Source organism: Neomonachus schauinslandi, chromosome 8 (assembly GCF_002201575.2).
Source record: "Neomonachus schauinslandi chromosome 8, ASM220157v2, whole genome shotgun sequence".
Lineage (NCBI taxonomy): Eukaryota > Metazoa > Chordata > Mammalia > Carnivora > Phocidae > Neomonachus > Neomonachus schauinslandi.
Window position 1 is genome coordinate 41,775,553 of NC_058410.1, and position 21,488 is coordinate 41,797,040.

Sequence of the window (21,488 nt, forward strand, 5' to 3'; positions counted from 1 at the left end):
ATGACTAACACAGTGTTTTATTTAAATAGAAGGCTTTGCTCCAATGAGATTAATATAATATGCTAAGGTCTATTTTCTTATAACTGTCACATTTAATATATGAAAAATAATACACAAAAATATTTTTCAGTTAACAATTTTAACAAGTTTTTCTAAATTATAGGTAGTAGTCATTTTGTATGCATTACTTACATTTAAATATAAATCAACCGTTAAAACCATTTTGAAGCCTTTTTTTTTTAAACCAAAAATACAGCTCATCCACAAACTCATTTTTTGTTTCAGTATCATGAGACAACTGGCACCATACAGTTTTCAGTTTTGTGATATTTAGGCTATTGTAATATCAACCTTCCAAAATTAGGTTTTATGCTGTAAATGCTAACAGTAGCTGCTCAGTAATGGTGTTCATAAAGGGCACTGAAAAAGTTGAGAAAAGAAAATTGAGCAAGTTAATTTGACATATTGCTCCCTTTAGCTCTGGTTGATAGGAGTTAAGTAAGAGAGTCCTAGGTTACTCAAAATACCAAGCTTTGTCTACTTTCAAACTTAATTTTGGAAAGCTGTAATACATGTTTATGGTTTCATTTCTTTCCATTCTGCCCCTGAGTTACTGTTATTGATACTAAAAAATTGCAGCTTTATTTCCTTTTTAAAAGCTCTCACATGGTAATTGGAACTACAAATGGAGAAGGAACTTTAACTTAGTTTTATAATATTCATTGATGATTTTGATTGGAAACTAAAATAAGATCTAGATAATAACAGTTATATTTTGGAAAAGTGAATTCAGCTGGAGCCAGAAGGTGTTTGTTTTCATTTGTTAAATAAATGTCTTATGAACAATAAGCTAGCAATTTGGTGAAATAAAATGTAAAATATGGTAGTTTATGTAGCTAGCATTGTAAATTATTTTTGTCCCTATTATTTTAAGAATACTCTTTAGAATAGAAATAAATACAACCTGCCTTGCCTTTCAGTTTTGTTTGTAATTATTTAAAGTATAAGTCCTCGCCTGGGTGGCTCAGTCGGTTAAGCGTCTGCCTTTGGCTCAGGTCATGATCCCAGGGTCCTGGGATCGAGTCCCGCATCGGGCTCCCTGCTCCGCGGGGAGCCTGCTTCTCCCTCTGCCTCTGTCTCTCTCTCTCTCTCTGTCTCTCATGAATAAATAAATAAAATCTTTAAAAAAAAAAAAAAGAAAAAAATAATAAAGTATAAGTCCTTAGGGTAGACTTTATTTCTACTTTGTGAATGGGTACCTCCTACATTTTACAAGATTCATTATAAGAAACTATATTTTATGAAAACAATATAAACAAATCTGTGAAAAATTTAAGTGCTCATATATAAATCTTTGAATATCTGTTTTCAAAATTTCATCTCTGTAGTTATGCATAAGCATCTAAGGAATCTGTGAAGGTAAAATAAATCTCAGAAATTAACCTTAACAGAATTCTACCCAAATTTATGATTATTAAATTATGGCATGCTCTAGTTTGATTTTCCAATTCCAAGACATTAAAGAAATTTCTTTGGTTATTCATTAAACAGACATGTTTTGAGGGTTGCACATATAATGAAATATTTTTGATATTCAGGATAGGATAAATGAAATAACAACACTGCCACTCACAGAATCCACAATGAGAGATGAATAATTTTAAACTGTGAAAATGTAGTTTTAAAGATGACAAGAATTGATCTCTGGATTTGGTGGCTTTGATAAGGGCAGTTTTGATGGAGTAGTGAAGTTTGTTTGGAGCAGGGTTAATGATGCTGAGAGGAAAGACTGGAGACTGATCCTTCTAGGAGCATTGCTGAATAGGGAAAGAGAGTATGGGTGGTAGCTAGAGGAGGCCTGGAGTCAAAAGACTTTTTTAAAATGGAAAATGGAAGCATGTTTATATGTGAGTGGAAATGATGCAGTAGAGAAAGAAAACATGCTGAAGAGAAAAATGCTGGAGTGAATGTCATAAGACTCATTGTAGGAATGAAAACGGCAACAGCCATTTTGGAAGTTTAGTTTTTGTTTTGTTTTTTTCTTTTTCAGATTAGGTTAAACACACACTTCACTATGTGACTCATCAATATTCCTTTTAGGCATTTCCCCCAAAGAAATAAAAGATATGTCCATACAAAGGCATGCATGAATAATATAGCTTTATTCATCATAGTTCAAAACTGGAAACAACACAAACCTCAACTGGTGAATGGATAAACAAATGTAGTTCATTCCATAAAATGGAATACAACTCAGCATTAAAAAGTACCACCTACTGATGCACACAAAAGTATACATATTGAAGATTCCATTTACATAATGTTCTAGAAAAGGTATATCTATAGTGACAAAATGTTACTGGTTTCCAGGGCCTAAGCTGCGGGTGGGTGTGAAGAAAAGGGATTTTCTGCATAGAGGCAGAGGGGACATCTATGTCATGATTGTAGTGATGGCTATATGACTAAATTTTTAAAAGTACTGTGAAATGTATGCTTAGAATAGGTGAATTTTAAGTTTCACCTCAATAAAGCTGATTATCAAAAGATAAATACTGCAAAGAGAAATTGACAAATCCCTTATAATGAAAGTGTTTCAACACTAGCAATTATATTAGCTGTAGGTTACTTGTGGATGCCTTAAACAAGTTGAGGAAAATCCTTTCCATTCCTATTTTGGTGAGAGTTTCAGGAATAGAATTTCTGTTTGGAAATGATTTTATTGAATACTTTATGTGAAAGTAATATTTGCATGACTTCCCCCCCCCCTTTTTTGGTCTGTTGATATGGTAACTTCCCAACATTTCTAATGCTAAACCAACCTTGCATTCCTAAGATTAACTCTACTTGGTCATAACATTTTATCATTTTTACATATTGTCATATTTGATTTGTTAAAATTTTGTTAGGGATTTTTATGTCTATGTTCATAAGTGACATTGATCTGTAGTTTTCTTTTTCTGATTTTGATATCATGGTAATGCTGGCTTCATAAAATGAGAAGTGTTTATCTGTTTTCTAGAAGTTTGTATAAAATGGTACATTTTTTCCTTCAACATTTGGTAGAATTTCCCAGTGAAGCCTGGAATTTTCTTTGTGATAAGATTTTTTACAAAAAAAAAAATTAACTAATAGATACGTGGCTATTCAACATATTTATTCTTAAGAGAACTTTGGTAATTTCTTTTAAGGAATTTCTCCATTTTATCAAATTTTCAAATTTATAGTAATTGAGCTGTTCATAATATTACTTGGTTACCTTTTTAATATGTGTAGAATTTGTGGTGATGTCATTGCTCTCAGTTTTGGTATTGTTCATCTGTATCTTCTGTTTTTTCTTGATCTGTCTGGCTAGAAGTTTATGAATGTTCTCAAAGAACTAGCTTTTAGTTTCAACAATTTCTCTTTTTCAGTTTTCTGTTCCATTGATTTCCACTCAGAATTTTATTTCCTTCTACTTAGTTTCCGTTTCATTTGCTCGTGTTTTTCTAGTTCCTTAAAGTCATTTATTCAAGACCCTTCTTGTCTAGTATGAGTGTTCAGTGCTATGAAATTCCCAGTAAGTACTGCCTTAGTTGTATCCACAAATCTTGATATGTTGCTTATACATTTTATATAGTCAGGAATACTTTATATTTTACCTTCTGATTTTCTGTTTGATACATGGGTTATTTAGAGATGTGTAATTTAGTTTCCAAATATTGTGGGATTTTTCCAGGTATACAGTTGGGACAACACAGATTTGAACTGCGCAGGTTCATTTATAGTTTTTTTTACAGTGTAGTCCGGTAGATGTATTTTCTCTTCCTTATGACTTAACATTTTTCCGTCTAGCTTAGTTTATTATAAGAATATATAATACATAAAATATCCAAAAATATATGTATTAATTGACTGTTATCAGTAAGGCTTCCAGTAAACAGTAGGCTATTGGTAGTCACGTTTTTGAGCAAGTCAGAAGTTATACGTGGATCTTCCACTTTGGGGAGTGGGAATGTCAGCTCCCCTAAACACCATGTTGTTCAAGGGTCAGCTGTATTTCTGTTACTGATTTCTAGTTTAATTTCATTGTGGCTAGAACATTCTTTATGTTAATCCTTTTAAATTTATTAAAAATTGTTTTATGTCCCAGATTATCTACCCATAAATGTTTTTCATGTAACGTAAAAGAAATATATATTTTGCTGTTTTTGTGTGGAGTGGTCTGTGAATCTCAGATCAGTTGTTTGGTATTGTTTGTCTTGTGTATCTTTACAGACCTTTCTGGCTACTTGTTTTAGCTACTGTGAGAGTAATGTTGAAATTAACTGTAATTGTGGATTTTCTGTTTCTCCTTTCAGTTCAATCAGTTTTTCCTTCATGCATTTTGAAGCTCAATTATTAGGTATATAAATTTTATGATTGTTATATACCTTTGATGAATTAACTGCTTTATCCTTGTGAAATAACTATGTTTATCCCTAGTAATATTTTTTCTTCTGAAGTCTGAATTTAATATCTAATATTTAATAGTCTTCTGAATTTAATATTGATATGGCTATTCCAAGGTTTTATTTTGTTGTTGAGGATTTGTGTGATCTTTCTCCATTATTTTACTTTACCCTTATATATTTTTATGTTTAAAGTGATTTTATTGTAGGCAGCATAAAATTGAGCCTAGTTTTACCCCTTCCCCAGTCTTGGCAAATCATGCCTTCTAATTAGGATGTTTAGACCATTTACATTTCATGTAATTATTGATATGTTTGGGTTTACATTTTATATTTGCATTTATCATCTTGTTTGTTTTCTGTTTGTTTCAACTGTTTTTATTCCCCCCCCCCTTTTTTTTCCTGCCTTCTTTTGGATTGTTTTAGTTGATTGCATATTATCCCCTTCACTGGTTTATTAGATGTTTTTCTTTCTTTATATTAGTGCAACTTTCAGGTTTATGTTACACATCTTTAGTTATCCACAGTCTACCTTCAAATAATATAACACCACTTTGTCTTTAGTATAAGAACCTTATAACCAATAAACTCCAAAACTTTACTGGGTCACTCTAATCCAAAGTATTCTCATTTCTCTTAAATTATAAAAGGTTTCTTAGCTACCCTCTTGTAAATAATTATATAGTCTCACATGCTATTTCTTATATTATTTTGAATTGTTTTTTTCACTCTCATTATTTAATGCCAGCATTATTATTCAACAAATGGATCAGTAGTAAACACTTTTCTTTGGGAATGTCATCTCCCCAAAATTAAGTATATATTTCAGAAGGACAGAGGCAAAGGTTATTAATTCCCATCTCCCAGAAATTCTAGCCCCATGCCAGACACAGAGCAGAATATCAGATTATTTGCTGCATGAAATATCAAAGTTTTGAATTATTACAATAATACAGAAGGACCGTAGTTTGAAACCTTAGACCACACTTTCCCCTCCATTCCTTTAATAGGTACAGGGAGGAAACAGCTTATGTTCTTGTTACAAATATGTTTTCTGCTTGTTTGTTGTGAAATGTATTTTTAATAAAAATAATAGTTTGCTAAATTCTGTTTAACAGCGATTATAACTAAAATGTATGTGTGTTTTCCTTCTGTGTGTGTGTGTGTATGCATGTGTGAGTGGTTCATTGCATATTGGTATTATTTTGGCTATAACGTGCATCTGATAGGCTTGAGTGACCTAGCTGAGAATCTAACCATTATTTGGAAATACCTTTTTGAAATACACCATGTGTGCTTATCTTTTATTTATATATAATAAGTGGACAGATAAATTTGGTGTTTGAATCTGTATAATCAGATAGACAGTCATATGTGTTAAATGATGTAGTTCTGAAGGCAGAAGACTTGAACATCTCATGTGTCAAGATCTCTCCCAGGACAATGATGCTGAATATTTCTAAATTTGTTCTTGCTAAGCCTGTCTTTACTATTCCTATATTATATATGATGGTTTAGACATAGGCCAACAAACTACAGCCTCTTTCTGTAAATAAAGTTTTACTGGAACACTGCTTGTTTATGTATTGTCTATTGCTCTTTTACAATGGCAGAGTTGAATAGTTGTGACAGTATGTGTGGCCCGCAAAACGTAAAATATTTATTATCTAGCCCTTTACAGGAAGTAGTCTGGTTTAGAGTACTAATTACATGTATAAATCCAATACACTTTGGGATAAACTTTTTAGAAATACAGAAGACACTAGAGGACATCTAATCCAAAACCTTTATTTCACAAATGAAGCTATGATTCAGAAAGTAAAGAGGGGGTCCCAAGATTATATAGAGGAGAAATATAATGCAGTAGATAAAACTGAGAGCTCAGGAGGCAGACTGCCTGAATTTAGATCCTGGCTCTGTCATCAAGTTATTTAACTCCTCTGTACCTCAGTTTACTTGTTGGTAAAATGGGCATAGTAGTAGTACCTACCTCATAGGCTTATGATGCAATGCGTGTGTTTTTAACGATTCCTTAGCAAGCCTTCATTAGTATTTGCTATCATAAGGTTAGTTGGTGATTGCATAGCCTGGAACCTAATTCTTCTGACTTTAAGTTCAAACCTCTTTTAACTGTATTATTTATTTATTCATTTAGTCACCCAGTATGTCTTTATTAAATTCCTACTGTGGATCAGACACTCTTAGGTATGGTTATAATCTTTTCCTTCATTCAGCCTTTTACAGGAGTAACATATTTTCCTATTTTATCTTTTCCTTACCGGTTATAAAATGACAGAAAAGTCCTATACAGTCCAAGGTTAAACATATTTTTGTACTTTATTCAGTTTCTCCATGTTTCCTTCCTGTTTTGAAAGGTTAATTTTTTTTTTTTACTCTAGATTTTGTGATACAGACAGATCAATGTATAATGGATTAGCAATGTATTTTTGAATTGTTTTATATTCTCCAGTGTTAAATAAAATGTTTTATGTGACAAAAATTTACTAACATGTTCTTTATAGCAAAATTGACTTACCTACATTTTTTTTCAGCAGAATATTAAGAGTTATTATTATTATTTTTTAAAGATTTTATTTATTTATTTGACAGAGAGAGAGACAGTGAGAGCAGGAACACAAGCAGGGGAAGTGGGAGAGGGAGAAGCAGGCTTCCCGCCGAGCAGGGAGCCCGATGCGGGGCTCGATCCCAGGACCCTGGGATCATGACCCAAGCCGAAGGCAGACGCTTAACGACTGAGCCACCCAGGGGCCCCAAGAGTTATTATTTAAGTAAATACGTTGGCACCTACTTATCTGATGAGTTTAAACAGGGTCAGGGCAGTTAGCCTCAATATAAGCCCTGAGTTTTCACCACTAGCAGTACTTTAGCTTTTAAAATCAGTTAACTTCTTTGGCATGTTTCCCACTCCATATTCTACTGTTGGCAGTAGGCCACCATGAAATGCTAAGCACCATGGAAATAATTGGACTGTCATGTTTGCTAATAGAGTGCATTTGAGATACATTGGGGGAGACAGTTATTAAAATGTTAGCTGTTAAAATTTGATCATCTAATCCAGGATTTAGGCTTTGATCTGCTATCAGAATAAGTGTCAGTTCTTTATTGAATAACACATTTATATTTAGTCTTTACCTGAAATGCTAAAGTTCATCTTTTTTAGAGCATCTCTAAAATCCTTTCTCTTACAACATCAAATATAATTACAGTTTCATTGGAAATCATTAGATAATGGAAATCAAAATGCTTCTATTGGTCAAATGATCTCCATATTATATAAACATAACTGCCTGCATTTTAATTTTCCTTAGAGCAAATTTCTCAAATTAATATTTTGCTTATAATCATGAAATTATTTTAGCTTAAGAAAAGTATTTAGGGGCGCCTGGGTGGCTCAGTTGTTAAGCATCTGCCTTCGGCTCAGGTCATGATTCCAGGGTCCTGGGATCGAGCCCCATGTCGGGCTCCTTGCTCAGCAGGAAGCCTGCTTCTCCCTCTCCTACTTCCCCTGCTTGTGTTCCCTCTCTTGCTGTGTCTCTCTCTGTCAAATAAATAAATAAAATCTTTAAAAAAAATTTAAAAAAAGAAAAGTATTTATTAGAATGGATGATGGGTACAGCAGGGACTGGTTAATGTTCCAAAATCAGTTTCTGCTTCCTGGGCTAAGTATATTGCAGGGCATTTAATCAGTTTCACCGATGTTAAGTAAGCTAGCCAAGGCATAAAGTGCAGGTGTCCCTTCTCTCTGAGCTTTCTTTTCTCTTTCCTAGTGCCCCTGGAGCCTGGATACTTGAATTTGTGAAAAGCAAAATCTCCCTGTCAACCACGTTGGACCGTGACCTGAGGAAGAAATCAGTCTTGAATTAAATAATTAATTAAGAAAATTAAGATTAAGAGACTCTCTACCCTCAAGGAGCTTATGACTGAGAGTGATAAAACTTGTACAAGAAAAGATGAGAATACAAGTGCATCCTGAAGAGTACTGATAGCAATTGTGACAGGAAGATTCAGAGGAAGCAGGTATTCCCTCGGGCTAAGTGACCGTGGGGTAGCAGGATTTTCATCCAGAACAATAGGAATAGGGCAAAGCAGCAGGAGGAGCAGTAGAGGACGTATTGAGAATAGCCTGAGCAGAGTGAGAGTACAAGAAGCAATGAGGGAGATTGTGTAAAACCCTCTAGCTAGTGTGGAGGTTTTGTTAAAGGGAAAATACTGGAAGATAAACTTGACTGGCCAGGTAATTCAGACTTTCTCCTGTAGGTTGTGAGTAATATTGAAGATTTTTCAACAGAAGAGGAACGTGACATAGTAATTAATTGTAAAACTTAAACATCTTTGAATATTCTGACAACTACAGATCTAATTTATTTCAAATTCTCTTTAAAAACTTCTCTTTGAAGAATTTCTACCTTAAGTAATCACTTTTTATTCAGCAAATTTTATGAAATAAATATATTAATCTATCATGACTGAAATGCTATGTTGAAAACAATTTAAAATCAAATTTTTCTATTCTTTATTCTTTTATCATATGCCATATACCTCATAGTTATTTACCAATAGTGCACATCTCTAGAACTTTTTAAGCTGTGATTTATGCTAATAAGGAGCATCCTTCAAAATGACTTAAAGCAGGATTTTTTAATTTCTCCTTAAACGGTATTTGAAATGCAATTCTATAAGACACATGAAGGTGAAGAGGTTTGCATTCAGAATAAAAGGACAAATAAAACCTTCAGCAATTCTAGAACAAGAATCTATTCGAGAGAGAATGAACACTGCTAAATTTTTCTAATGAAGTAATTATCTCAAGCTGTGTTTCTTAAGGAATATTAAGTAATTAAGTTTATGAGTCCTTAATGAGAGCAAAGCGAAAATAAAGCACTGTACAGAATCCTCTTGACTGTTAAAACACAGCCATAGAGAGCAGATCAAAGGATGTAACCTTGAAAGGCCACCATCCGTACTGTTTCTTGTTTTTGTTTTTGTTGTTTACTTTACTTTAAATTTTTATTTCAATTGCACTGTTTTTACTTTGTGAGGGGATCTTGACAATAGGTTTAATTGCTGTTTTTAAATGCTGTATGGACATTGGCCCTGGACAAAGCTGTTGCTTAGGAAATGTACCTCTTCTTCATCATTTGCCCACAGTCCCTTAGGGAATCAACTGATTTGATCCTTTCTGATCTCCTTCCAAGGTACCCCTGTTCTATATTCCACAGTCTAGAGCTTTACCTAACTTTAATCTCCTTCCAATTTAATCATATTACATAGTGCAGGGAAGAACACTGGGACAGAATTGTTAATAGTGTGTATTTTAGTCTTGACACCATGAACAGCAAACCATGTCATCTCAGCACCTGAATGTTTGTGGGCCTCATTTCTTCTGGCTTAAAATAAATGCACTAACCAACTAACTTCTTGGGATCATCCTAGTCTAACCTTTTGTCCTAATATTTTGTGCCATGTTACTGAAGCTTAATTCAGGTGATCTCCTACCCATATCCCACTGGCATTTTCAAAATAAACTTACTAAGTGTGATTTTAAACCAGTGGCCATACTAGGCACTAAAATATGAATGGTCTTTGTGTTTCTCATTAAAATGACTTTTTTTTTTAAGATTTCATTTATTTATTTGACAGAAAAAAGAGAGCACAAGCAGGGGGAGTGGCAGGCAGAGGGAGAGGGAGAAGCAGGCTCCTCCATGAGCAAAGAACCCGACATGGGGCTCCATCCCAGGACACTTGGGATCATGACCTGAGCTGAAGGCAGAAGCTTAACCGACTGAGCCACCCAGGTGCCCCAGTTAAAAGGACTCCTGATGAGAATTATAAGTTATGTGGAATACTGATGGAGATGATATATTTATTGTGTAGTCTGTGGAAACAAAGTATTATATAAACACACATATACCTTTCAGTGTAAATAAGAAAACATTATTTTAAGATAATTTATGAGAATACAGTAGTGTTGACCTACTTTTTTTCTACAGATATATCACTGAAACAAGTCTGAACTCTTTTTGAATCTGGTCTATAATTATAATTAGCCAGCATTTAATGGGTATTCGACACTTCAAAAATTATATCCAGGTATTGAGAAACACTGTCTTAAAACAGTTTGCCTTTGGGGTGCCTGGGTGGCTCAGTCGTTAAGCATCTGCCTTCAGCTCAGGTCATGATCCCAGGGTCCTGGGATCGAGTCCCACATCGGGCTCCCTGCTCGGCGGGAAGCCTGCTTCTCCCTCTCCCACTCCCCCTGCTTGTGTTCCTGCTCTCGCTATCTCTCTCTCTGTCAAATAAATAAATAAAATCTTTAAAAAAAAAAACAGTTTGCCTTTTTGATTATGAACAGTGAAAGACTGCTGCCAATTAGAATTCCTTATATTGAGAATCCATTATGACTGAGATATTATTATGTAGCTTCATCTTATTCCCATTCTCTTTCATTTCAGTTTAAACAAAATCCCTAATCAACAGTAAAACTGTTTTTAGCACAGACAGGGAGGAGAGCTAATTCTTTTCTTGAATGCTGCAAAGGCAAGATTTGAAACCATTACAGTAACCTTGGCAGTAAATTGAGTTTTAAGGATATTAAGTGCCCAGGAAAATAGTAAGAAAGGCCATCTGTTTAGGGTTTCTTTGTTGTTTTTAATTTGATGGCAACATTTCTAGTGCAGATGAGGTTGGGAAATTAGAAACTATAGTGCTTGGATTCATAAAATTTGTATTGAACAGTGTTTAACAAAAAGCAATATTAATTATCAGCAATAATTCATCCTTTTAAAGTATTCAGTATCTGAAATTAGGATAGAATTTTAAAATTTTGTATTTTAAAAGAAGTAAAACCTCTAAAGCAACACTTTTGTGTGTAGTTGGCAGAGAAACAAAGTGTTTGAAAGTAATCTGGTGCAAGATCTATTAAAATTAAAAGTCCATACACCTTTCGACCCAGTAATCCGTCTCCTTGGAGGTGATTCCCACAGAAATAAAGGCACCCATATGAAAAACAATGGTTTGAGGATATTTATGGTAGCGTTGTTTCTAATGGTGAAAAACCGGAAATAATGTGGATGCCTGTCAATAAGAAAAGGGGTGACTAAAGCACAGTACTTCCACACACTGTGCCATTAAAGCGCATGACTTAGAGCTCTCTCAGCTAACCTGAAGGATTTTCTTGAAGTATTTTTGAATGTAAAAATCAAGATACACAAAAATATGTGTATGACACTATTGTTTTGTTAAACAAAACCTGTGTGTGTGTGTATAAATTGTTATATGAGCCCCAAGAAAAATATAGTGAAATAGAAACTAGATGGTTAGTATGAATGTTGTGGAGGGTGCAGCGATACTGAGGTATGGGGAAAAAAAGATGGGAAAAAAAAGCAAGACTTTAGCAGTGGAGCTAAAAAATGTCAAAGTGGTTCAAATTTATCACAGAAACTCTTGCAAGTTTTTATACCATAAAAATACCTATTTTGACTGACTGATGTTAAACCACTGAGAATTATCAGATCAGTTTGGCTCAACAAATCTTAGCCTTTGGAACAGATGAAAAAATTAAGATACATGAGGCAAAGGAAGGCAATGAGGGGTTTGAGGTCAAAATAATATGGTATGACTAAAAAGAAAGGGGATATCTTCATGTGAATAAGCCAGTCTAATAATATTATATTCATAATATTATTCATGGTTGCTTTCCAAGATTTAAAAACAAAAACTTGTGATGCTAAAATAGTTCTAGTGATCAACAAAATAGTGTAGTTACCATGCTACTCAACTGGAAAACTAAACACCTTGAGTAGACAATGGTAATGATGACTACTTAACTTACTCTAGAGGATCATTCATTTCAGGAAATCTGGGTCATTTTAGTAGGCCAGGGATTTTTTTTAGGCCAGGGAAGTATTTTGTGCAACAGATTCCCTTTTCCTTTGAAAAGACAGTGAAGGAACGACTGAAACTATGACCGTATGTGCAAATACAGGTTTCCCTTGTTATCTAAAAGTAGAGTGTTCCTATGAAAACGTTCAAAGCCAAAATGGCATAGATCAAAGAAGCAATTGCCACTAATTTATATGGAAAAATTTTTGAACGTTCCCAGACCCCAAAAATAACCTCTCAGGCTTTTTTAACACCTTAGGACACATCTTGCTAACAGATGCCTAACAGATGCACCAAAGAAAATCAAGATAAAGCACAGATATTCATACAGTCAAAACTCTGGTGGCTGGATGCTGAGATGCTGAGTGCAGTTCTCGGGGAAGGCGCTTGGAGGTGCCGCTCTCACTGCTTGGGGTGCTCTGCCTCTGTAACTGCTTGCTGCAAAACACTGGGTGCTATTGTCACTCTTTACCTTTTTTGTAAAGGTAAAAATCCTCTTCAGATTTCTTTCTGTTAGTGAAAAGAGGTACTAATGTAGGTCTTTTGTAGAAGAGTAGTGGCAAAATGCAAACTTTTGAAAAGTGGGGGATACTTGTATCAGGATTAAAGGTCTTGAGTAATAGAGTTTGGCCAAGCCCAGGGCAGCTCTGCATGGCTCAAGTTTCAGTAGACTCTCAAAGATCTGTGGCCTCTCAGGACACAAGGTAATTTTTATTGAGCGAATCTAAACATGGGAGGAAGGGGTATGTCACACAAACACCTCCTCAGCCTGGTCCTTGAGGAATGTGACATAACTTAGTAAAAGAATATAGCTACTTTGGGTGGAACAAAATTTAATCATTGGGCAATCAATTAACTAAGGTGACTGAAATCAGTGTTAACATAGGCAGAAATTTCTCTGTTGAGGTGGAAGGAGCTATGGCTCCCAGGGGATGAGTTGGAGAAGGATGGTAGCAACAACACTGAGGAGAGAAGTCATAAACTACTATTGCAGTAATGGCTGAGACTGCAGAGTAGAAGGTTAGGAACACTAGTGAATTGATATTTGGAGTTGGGATAGTGTGAACCCTTGAAAAAGATTGTGGCTGGGGATTTTCTCCTGATCGGTCTAGTTTTATTTGAGGAGTGGGTGAAATTGAAATTTCTGTAACTGTGGGTCTGGAGTTAATTGCTTCCAGGATTACAGTTCAGTCGATTTATTTTCTTCATGGCTGGTAAATAATAAGAGTAATCTTTCTGCATTCATTTATTAATTTGTTCAACAAACATGTTTTAAATTCATCCACTGGCAGATTCTACTTTGTGCATGTATGAGCCAGACAGGTAGACTGACTATGCCTCTACCTCACAACCCCCAATCCCGGAGTCCTAGCTCTTCCTAAATATAATGTTCCATGTTTTCAGAAAGTACTCAGCTTCGATTTCTGTCCCAATTCTCTGTCCCAATTCCTTCACCCTCCATAACTGATACTGTACCAGGAATAGCTTTTGCCTTGGATCCATCTCTCTGTGTCTGTTCAAGAATTACCTCCAACCCTGGCTTATCTGTCAATACAGTCCCTTCTTTCCATCTTGCAAAAATTATTTTTTTGATATTGTCAATTTCAATCCTCAAAGCTGTTATGGATTAGATATCTTTTTACCCATTTTCTGTTATTTTAATGGGATTTTGGAAGGTGGGATGATAATCTGACAGAAAGATATACTGAAAACAGACAAGTAGTCAAGTGAGTAGGGGCAGAATGAGTGTAGGTGAAATTAGATTAGGCTACTTTGATAGTCCAAGACAAAAGATGTTGCTTTTATGTTTTTTATTTAAAATAAGAAGTCTTCCTTTTAGTATCTCAAGGGAAAATTAGAATTGGAAGAAGTAAAACAGTTACAAAGAGTATTTTAATAATTTACCAAAACCTTCACAGTGAGTCTTTATTTCTGAATTTTTAGCATTGGATTTAATATTTTTTTAATAGAGTCATCTGTCCTTCTTACTTGACATGTTACTGGTGATGCTATACTTTTAATAGCATATGAAATATTTTGAAAATATTTTTAACATCTGAGTTTATATAATTATCTCAGACTTCTACTTTGACAGATTTTTTTTTTTTTGCCAGTTGCACAAATGCCTGCAAACATACCAGATAGACTCATTTATACAATTTGACAGAAAGAAATACAATTTTTTAAAATAAAGATGCACCAACTAACAAAATCTAAAAGGAAAGCAAAATGTCAGCTGAAAATTTCAGAAGTTGGGTCTGAAAATATGGAAACTTAGTTAGGGCCCAGCTGGAAGCACAGTCACAAGTCTTCATATTTGATCAGAGCCTAAACCCTACCTCTACCTGCAAAAAGTGTGTGCTTCTTTCTTTTGGCTATTTAGTCCAATTTCATTATACTCACCATAGGTGTTTGAAAGAAGAATAGAAAAGCCCAAACTAATGGGTTTTGTAGCGCCGTAATTCTGTACAATGGCCAAAAGCTATTGCTATGTTGTTTTCTATAGTGGCACAGACCACTTTTCCTCTGGGCAGTCACTGCTTGAAATAATTACTGACATTAATGATGCAAGCTCCTGAACTTAATAGATCTAGGTTTATGTTGTCATCCATCACCGTGCAAACATCTTTGCTATTACTAAAAGTTTCCTTAAATGTTTTAAGATACTTTACTGACCCAGTGATGCATTTTAACTACAAGGCAAAAATTCCACCTCTCTTTTATGTATATTATGGTAGTTGTATTAGTACAATTTTTTTTTTTTGCCAAAACTTGAACACAATTGATGCAAATGAGGTCCACATAACACATCATCTTAGTCTCTCATATATGACCTTGTAACACAGTAAATTGTCACTACTTAATAAAGGTCTTGGTGCAATAAAGATTTTTCTAGTCTTCGTAAAAGGGAGAGTTTATATAACCTTGTTACGTAACTGTTCAGATTTGACTACTACCCTTCTCTGTTGGTGAAGTATAAGTAAGATATAAGTAAGGTGGATTTTCCTGAACTCTTAGGAGGGAGGTGTGGGCCAGGAGACACTGCTAGCTTCAGCTTGAGGGTTCCCTTCCCTGAGGTTACTTCGAGGTGTACAAAATACGACCTTTCTATGTCCCCTCTACTCTCCTTCCCCATTTTTATCTGTATCATCTGTCCTGTTCCTTAGCCAGTGTGTCCCTGTCTGGCTCAACTTAGATTCTCTGAGTAAATTCTCCTCTTTTAGGGCTTTATCCTGGAAGAGAGCGTGTGTTGGCTAGTTTCAAAAGTTCCTATGGCCTGTTATCACCCTAGCATCATCTGAATCTTGTGTTTCCCCTCACTCTTACCCATGAGTTCTGTCATAAATTTGTCTACTCTTCTCAGATTGGCCTACTGAGCTTTCTATGTTGAGTAGGGACTCTGTTTTAGAGGTGAATACCTGCCGACATTTCAGATTCTGGGATTCTTACAGGTCTTTTTGCTTTACCTTTGCTTCTTGTTGGGCACTTAGATACCCCACATGTCCTATTGCTGTTGCTGTTTGTCCATACCCACTTAATTTTGGAGTCTGTGGAGATCACTTGTCTTTTAGTTTATTGTAGCTTTTGTCTGTGGATTTTTTCCTCTGCTATCCTAATTACTTTGATTTTGTAGGAGTTTGGGGAATTTACCCGAGTAGGCTGCCTACTGTAGCTGCAGTCTTGCTCCAACTTCCCTTTTAATTTCTTCTTGACTCTGTTGTGCTAAATTATACTTTTCTAGGAATTTTTCCATTCCATTTTAAATTTTATTTTGTTGAAAGAAATATATATACAGACAGGTACACAAACTAAAATGTAGAGCTTGTGAATTTTCACAAAGTGAAACTCTGTGTAACCATCACTCAGCTGAAAAAATACAATTAGTATTTTCTAATTTCCTTTTGACTTCCTCTTTGACCCTTGAGTTAATTAGAAGTGTGTTATTTAATTTCCAAATATTTGGAGATTTTCCAGATATATTATGGTTATTAATTTCTAGTTTAAATCTATATGATCAGAGAATACCTTTTATATGATATTAATCATTTAAAATCTGTTAAGCCCTGGGGCGCCTGGATGGCTCAGTCCTTAAGCGTCTGCCTTTGGCTCAGGTCATGATCCCAGGGTCCTGGGATCGAGCCCCGCATTGGGCTCCCTGTTCTGTGGGAAGCTTGCTTTCCCTCTCTCACTCCCCCTGCTTGTGTTCCCTCTCACGCTGTGTCACTCTCTGTCAAATAAATAAATAAAATCTTTAAATAAATAAATAAATAAAATAAAATCTGTTAAGCCCTTTTAAGGCCTAGTGTATGGACTACTTGGTGATTTTTCATATATACTTTATGACTGTATATTCTGATGCTAGTGGAGTATACTATAAATATTAATTAAGTTGGTTCACAGTCCTGTTTAGGTCAAACTAATTTTATTAATATACTAACTGATTTTCTGTCTACTTGTCCTGTAACTAAGATAGAGTGATAAAATCTACAACTGTATTTGTAGATTGCTTATTTCTGCTTCTAATTCCATTAGGTTTTGCGTCATGCATTTTGAAGCTCTGTTGTTAGATGCATACACATTTAAGACTTTTAAGTCTTCTGGGTAAATCAGCCCAATAATGTGTATGTAATATCCCAACTTTATCCCTGGTAACATTCTTTGTTCTCAAGTCTATCTTGTCTTTTATTAATATAGATATACCGGCTCTCTTTTGATACCTGTTTGCATGGTATATCTTATTTTATCCTTTTAACCTATCTATGTTTTTGTATTTAAAGTAGGTTTCTTGTAGACAGCATGTAGTCAAGGTTTGCTTTTTATCAAATCTTCCTTTCAATTGGTGTTTAAATCTTTTATGTTTAATGTAATTATTGATATAATTAAATGGAAACCTACCATTGTTCTATTTTTTTCTATTTCTTACTTCTGTTGTTTAATTTACCTGTTTTTCTGTTTACTTTTGGTTGAGTATTTTTCAGGCTTCACTTTATCTCCACTATTGCCATATTATTATATCAATTTATCTATATCTATATATACGTAGTTATATATGCACATGTGACTATGTAACTATAGTTACTATAACTATATGTAACATGACAATAGTTACATAGTTATGTTATACATAATAACAAGTTATATATATATATATAAAATACATTTTATCTTTAATCACAACCTACCTTCCAATTATATCACACTGCTTCACCTAAGTATAAAAAGCTTACAATATAAGTTTACAACTGTTTATTTCTAGTTCCTCCCATCCTTTTGCAATTCTGTCATTCATTTTACTACATTGCTACTACTTTTGCTATAGGTGGTCAAGTACTCTTTTTAAATGGTCCTTTCACTAGGAGTCTGGGGTTTAATTACCCCCTCTGCTGCATAATTTCACAACTGTGCTCATATTTAGGGCCAAGTGATAGAGAGAAAAAGCAATGCAGGTTGGCCTCACCTTCTTAAAACCCTAGCTTCACCAACTGGAGAAGAAGTTTCCCACTATCAAACTTTGTTTCCTGTGGGCTCTCCTTAACAGTCATTGCCACCATCACCACTATCACCATGGAAGTGCTGGGGGGCTAGGATCACAGACAATGGACGGATAAAAGAGGAAAAAAAAACCTGATATAAACAAAGTGCTGGTCTCTCTGTGACCATTAGAAGTTCCCTTTCCAGGGGCACCTGGGTGGCTCAGTTGGTTAAGCATCTGCCTTCAGCTCCGGTCATGATCCCAGGGTCCTAGGACCGAGCCCAGCTTTGGGCTCCCCACTCAGTAGGGAGCTTCTCCCTCTCCTCTGCCACTCCCCCTGCTTGTGCTTTCTCTCTCTCAAATAAATAAAATCTTAAAAAAAAAAAAAGTTCTCTTTCCAGCTCCTGGAGCCGGAACTAGAGGGATTCTCTGACTTTGGGCCATTTTTGGGGTCACCAGAGCTTTGACTTCAAGTCAGGGAATACTGGAAGAACAAAATGTCAAACTCAATGACAATTCCGTGGCACTTTTAATTTTGGTCTTCTGCAATCCTCCTCTGATATTTAATTGTCTGTCTTCTAACAGCTGTTGCATGCATTCTGCCAAGGTTTTATAGCTGTATTCATTGAGGGAGATAGGGTGGAATGTATTTCATTTTATCCCCAAACTAGAAACGGTATATTGTGGTTTTAATTTGTATTTCTCTGGTTACTATTAAGGTTGGAAACCTTTTCATAGATTTACTGGCTGTTTGGATATTATCATTTGTAAGTTATGTGTTAAAGTCTCTTGCCCTTTTTGTTTACAGTTGGGTTGCTTATCTTATTATTGACATATAGAAAGTATTGTGCTCTAATGTGACATTTTTATCAATTATCAAGTGCTTGTCTGTTTGAGGTCTGTTTCTGGGATCCCTATTTGATTCCTCTTGTATATTCGTTCATTCTTATATTGATATCATATGGAGGTAATTATTACATTTTAATAAGCTTGATATATAGCAAGTCATTTTAGCTCACTTTGTTCAAGGTTTTCTGGGCTATTTTTAGTTCTTTGCATTTAGATACAAATTCCAGGATCAGCTTATTAATTCCTGTGCCAGGCCTAAAATGAAAATTGATAAAGCTCTGTTTGGCATGCATTGAATGGATAGATTAATTTGGAAAGAACAGACATCTTATAATATTGAGCCTTCCAATCAGTCCATTTCTTTAAGATTTATTTTTAAAAATAAATTCAGTGGTTTTGTTTTCTGTATCAGGGTTTCACACAACTTTTAATATATTTGTAGGTATTTAATATTTTCATGTTACCTGAAATTTTAATTTAATTTTCTGTTTGTTGCTGGTATGTAGAAATGCAAATTATTTGTGCAAAGCAATCACCTATCCAGCAGTCTAATAATTTATTTGTGTACTCTTTTGGATTTCCTTTATATACAATCACCTTTGATATGATTAGAACTGAAATTTTACTTTTTTTTCTTTTTAAAGATTTTATTTATTTGACAGAAAGAGACAGCGAGAGAGGGAACACAAGCAGGGGGAGTGTGAGAGGGAGCCCAATGCAGGGCTTGATCCCAGGACCCTGGGATCATGACCTGAGCCAAAGGCAGATGCTTAATGATGGAGCCACCCAGGTGCCCCTGAAATTTCACTTTTAACTTTCCAATCTTCATACTTTTTATTTATTCTTACTCTCTAGCTAGGACATCTACTAAAATTTGCTAAAGCATCTAGTATAATGCTGAATAAAACATCCAACAGTGGAGGTCCTTGTCTTGCCTCAAATCATAAAAGGAAATCTTTTAACCTTTCACTGTTTAGTAAAATATAGAATTTTATAGATACATTTTTTCATAGTGATCTTTCCCCTAGTTTGTAATTTTTTTAAAAATCAGAAATGTATTTTTGATTTTATCAAGTTCTTCTTCACCAACTGATATGAATCTGTGATTTTTTTTCCTCCCTAATTCTGTAAATCTGGTGAATTACATTGATTTATTTTTGAATATTAAACCATTTTTGAATTTGTGGAATAAATCCTACTTGGATATAACATATTATTCTTTCAATAAATATCTAAACTTGGTTTGCCAATATATTATTTGTGATTTTGCATTTATGTTTATGTGAAAGATTGGCTGGGATTTTTTCTTTCTTATAATGTGCTTTCTCAGTTTTGTATTAAGATTATTCTGGATTGGGTGCCTGGGTGGCTCAGTTGGTTAAGCGACTGCCTTCGGCTCAGGTCATGATCCTGGAGTCCCGGGATCGAGTCCCACATCGGGCTCCCTGCTCAGCAGGGGGTCTGCTTCTCCCTCTGCCCTCTTCCCTCTCGTGCCCTCTGTCTCTCATTCTCTCTCTCTCAAATAAATAAATAAAATCTTTAAAAAAAAATTATTCTGGATTAATTAAGTGAAACGGTGTCTATTTTTATCTGTTTTTTTTTTTTTTTTAAGTGTGTACAAAATTGAAATGGTTTTTCCCTGAAAATTTGGTGGAATTTCCTCTAAAACTCAGGCATTTCTTTGTGGGAAAATTTTTAATGATTGCCTTTAACTAAAAAAATGTTTATAGAACTAGCCCGACTTTCTATTATGTCTTTTTTAAGTTTGTAAGTAACATTTTTAAGAAATATATCCATTTAAAATTATTTAACTATATTATTTAACTATATTAGTTAGTCTTTAAAAAAAATCATAGTCATGTCCCATTTTACATTAAAATGCTATTTACCTGTGCCTTCTCTCTCTTCTTTCTTTTCATGAGATTTTAACGGATGTTTGGCTAGTGTATTACTCTTCTCAAAGAACCAACTTTTGATTTTGTTGATCATCCCCACTGTGTTTTCTTTTCAGTTGCTTTTTTTTTAAATATGCTCTTAACTATATCCTTTCCTTCTATTTTATTGGATTTATTCTATTTTTATTTTATTAAATTCTAAGTGAAGGATTTTACTTATTAATTTTCAGAATTTCTTATTTAAAATGTACATTTAGGGCTAAAATTTTTCCTTGCTGGTCATCTGTCATTGTATTTTTAAAGATTTGGTATGTTAGTATTTCATTATTTACTTCTATGGATTTTAAAATTTACATTATGATAGTCTGATTACTGAGTTCTTTAAAAGTTTTTATAATCTTCCAGATATGTAGATTTTTAAAAACTCATCTTTTTGTTACTTCTTCAACTGTCATTCAAGAATGTGATCTGCACTTGTGTATATATAAAATTATACTTGTTTACAAATGTATTTTTAATTTTCTTATGTGTCATCTTATGACAAAGCATTTAGAGCTATGTTAAAATGGTGATTTTAACCTCCCATGATGGTGGATTTGTTAATTTCTTCCTACAATTCAATTTTTGCGTTATATATTTTGAGGGTATTTTATTTTATGCCTGCATATTTAGAACAGTTTTGTAGCTTCTTGGTGAATTAAGTCTTCTAAAAAGTATTATGTAGAGACTCTTACGAAGTTTTGGTTTAAAGTTATTTTGTGTGATGTTAGTTGAGCAACATCATTTGGTTCCTTTGTTCCAGATACTTTCCATTCTTTAACTTTCAACCTTTGTATCCTTTGTGGTATCCTTTGTGGAGAGCATGTAGCCAGATTTTTAAAAATTACAGACTGACAGCCTGAGCTTTTTAATTTTAAATCAGTGTCAATTGACAATGATTAT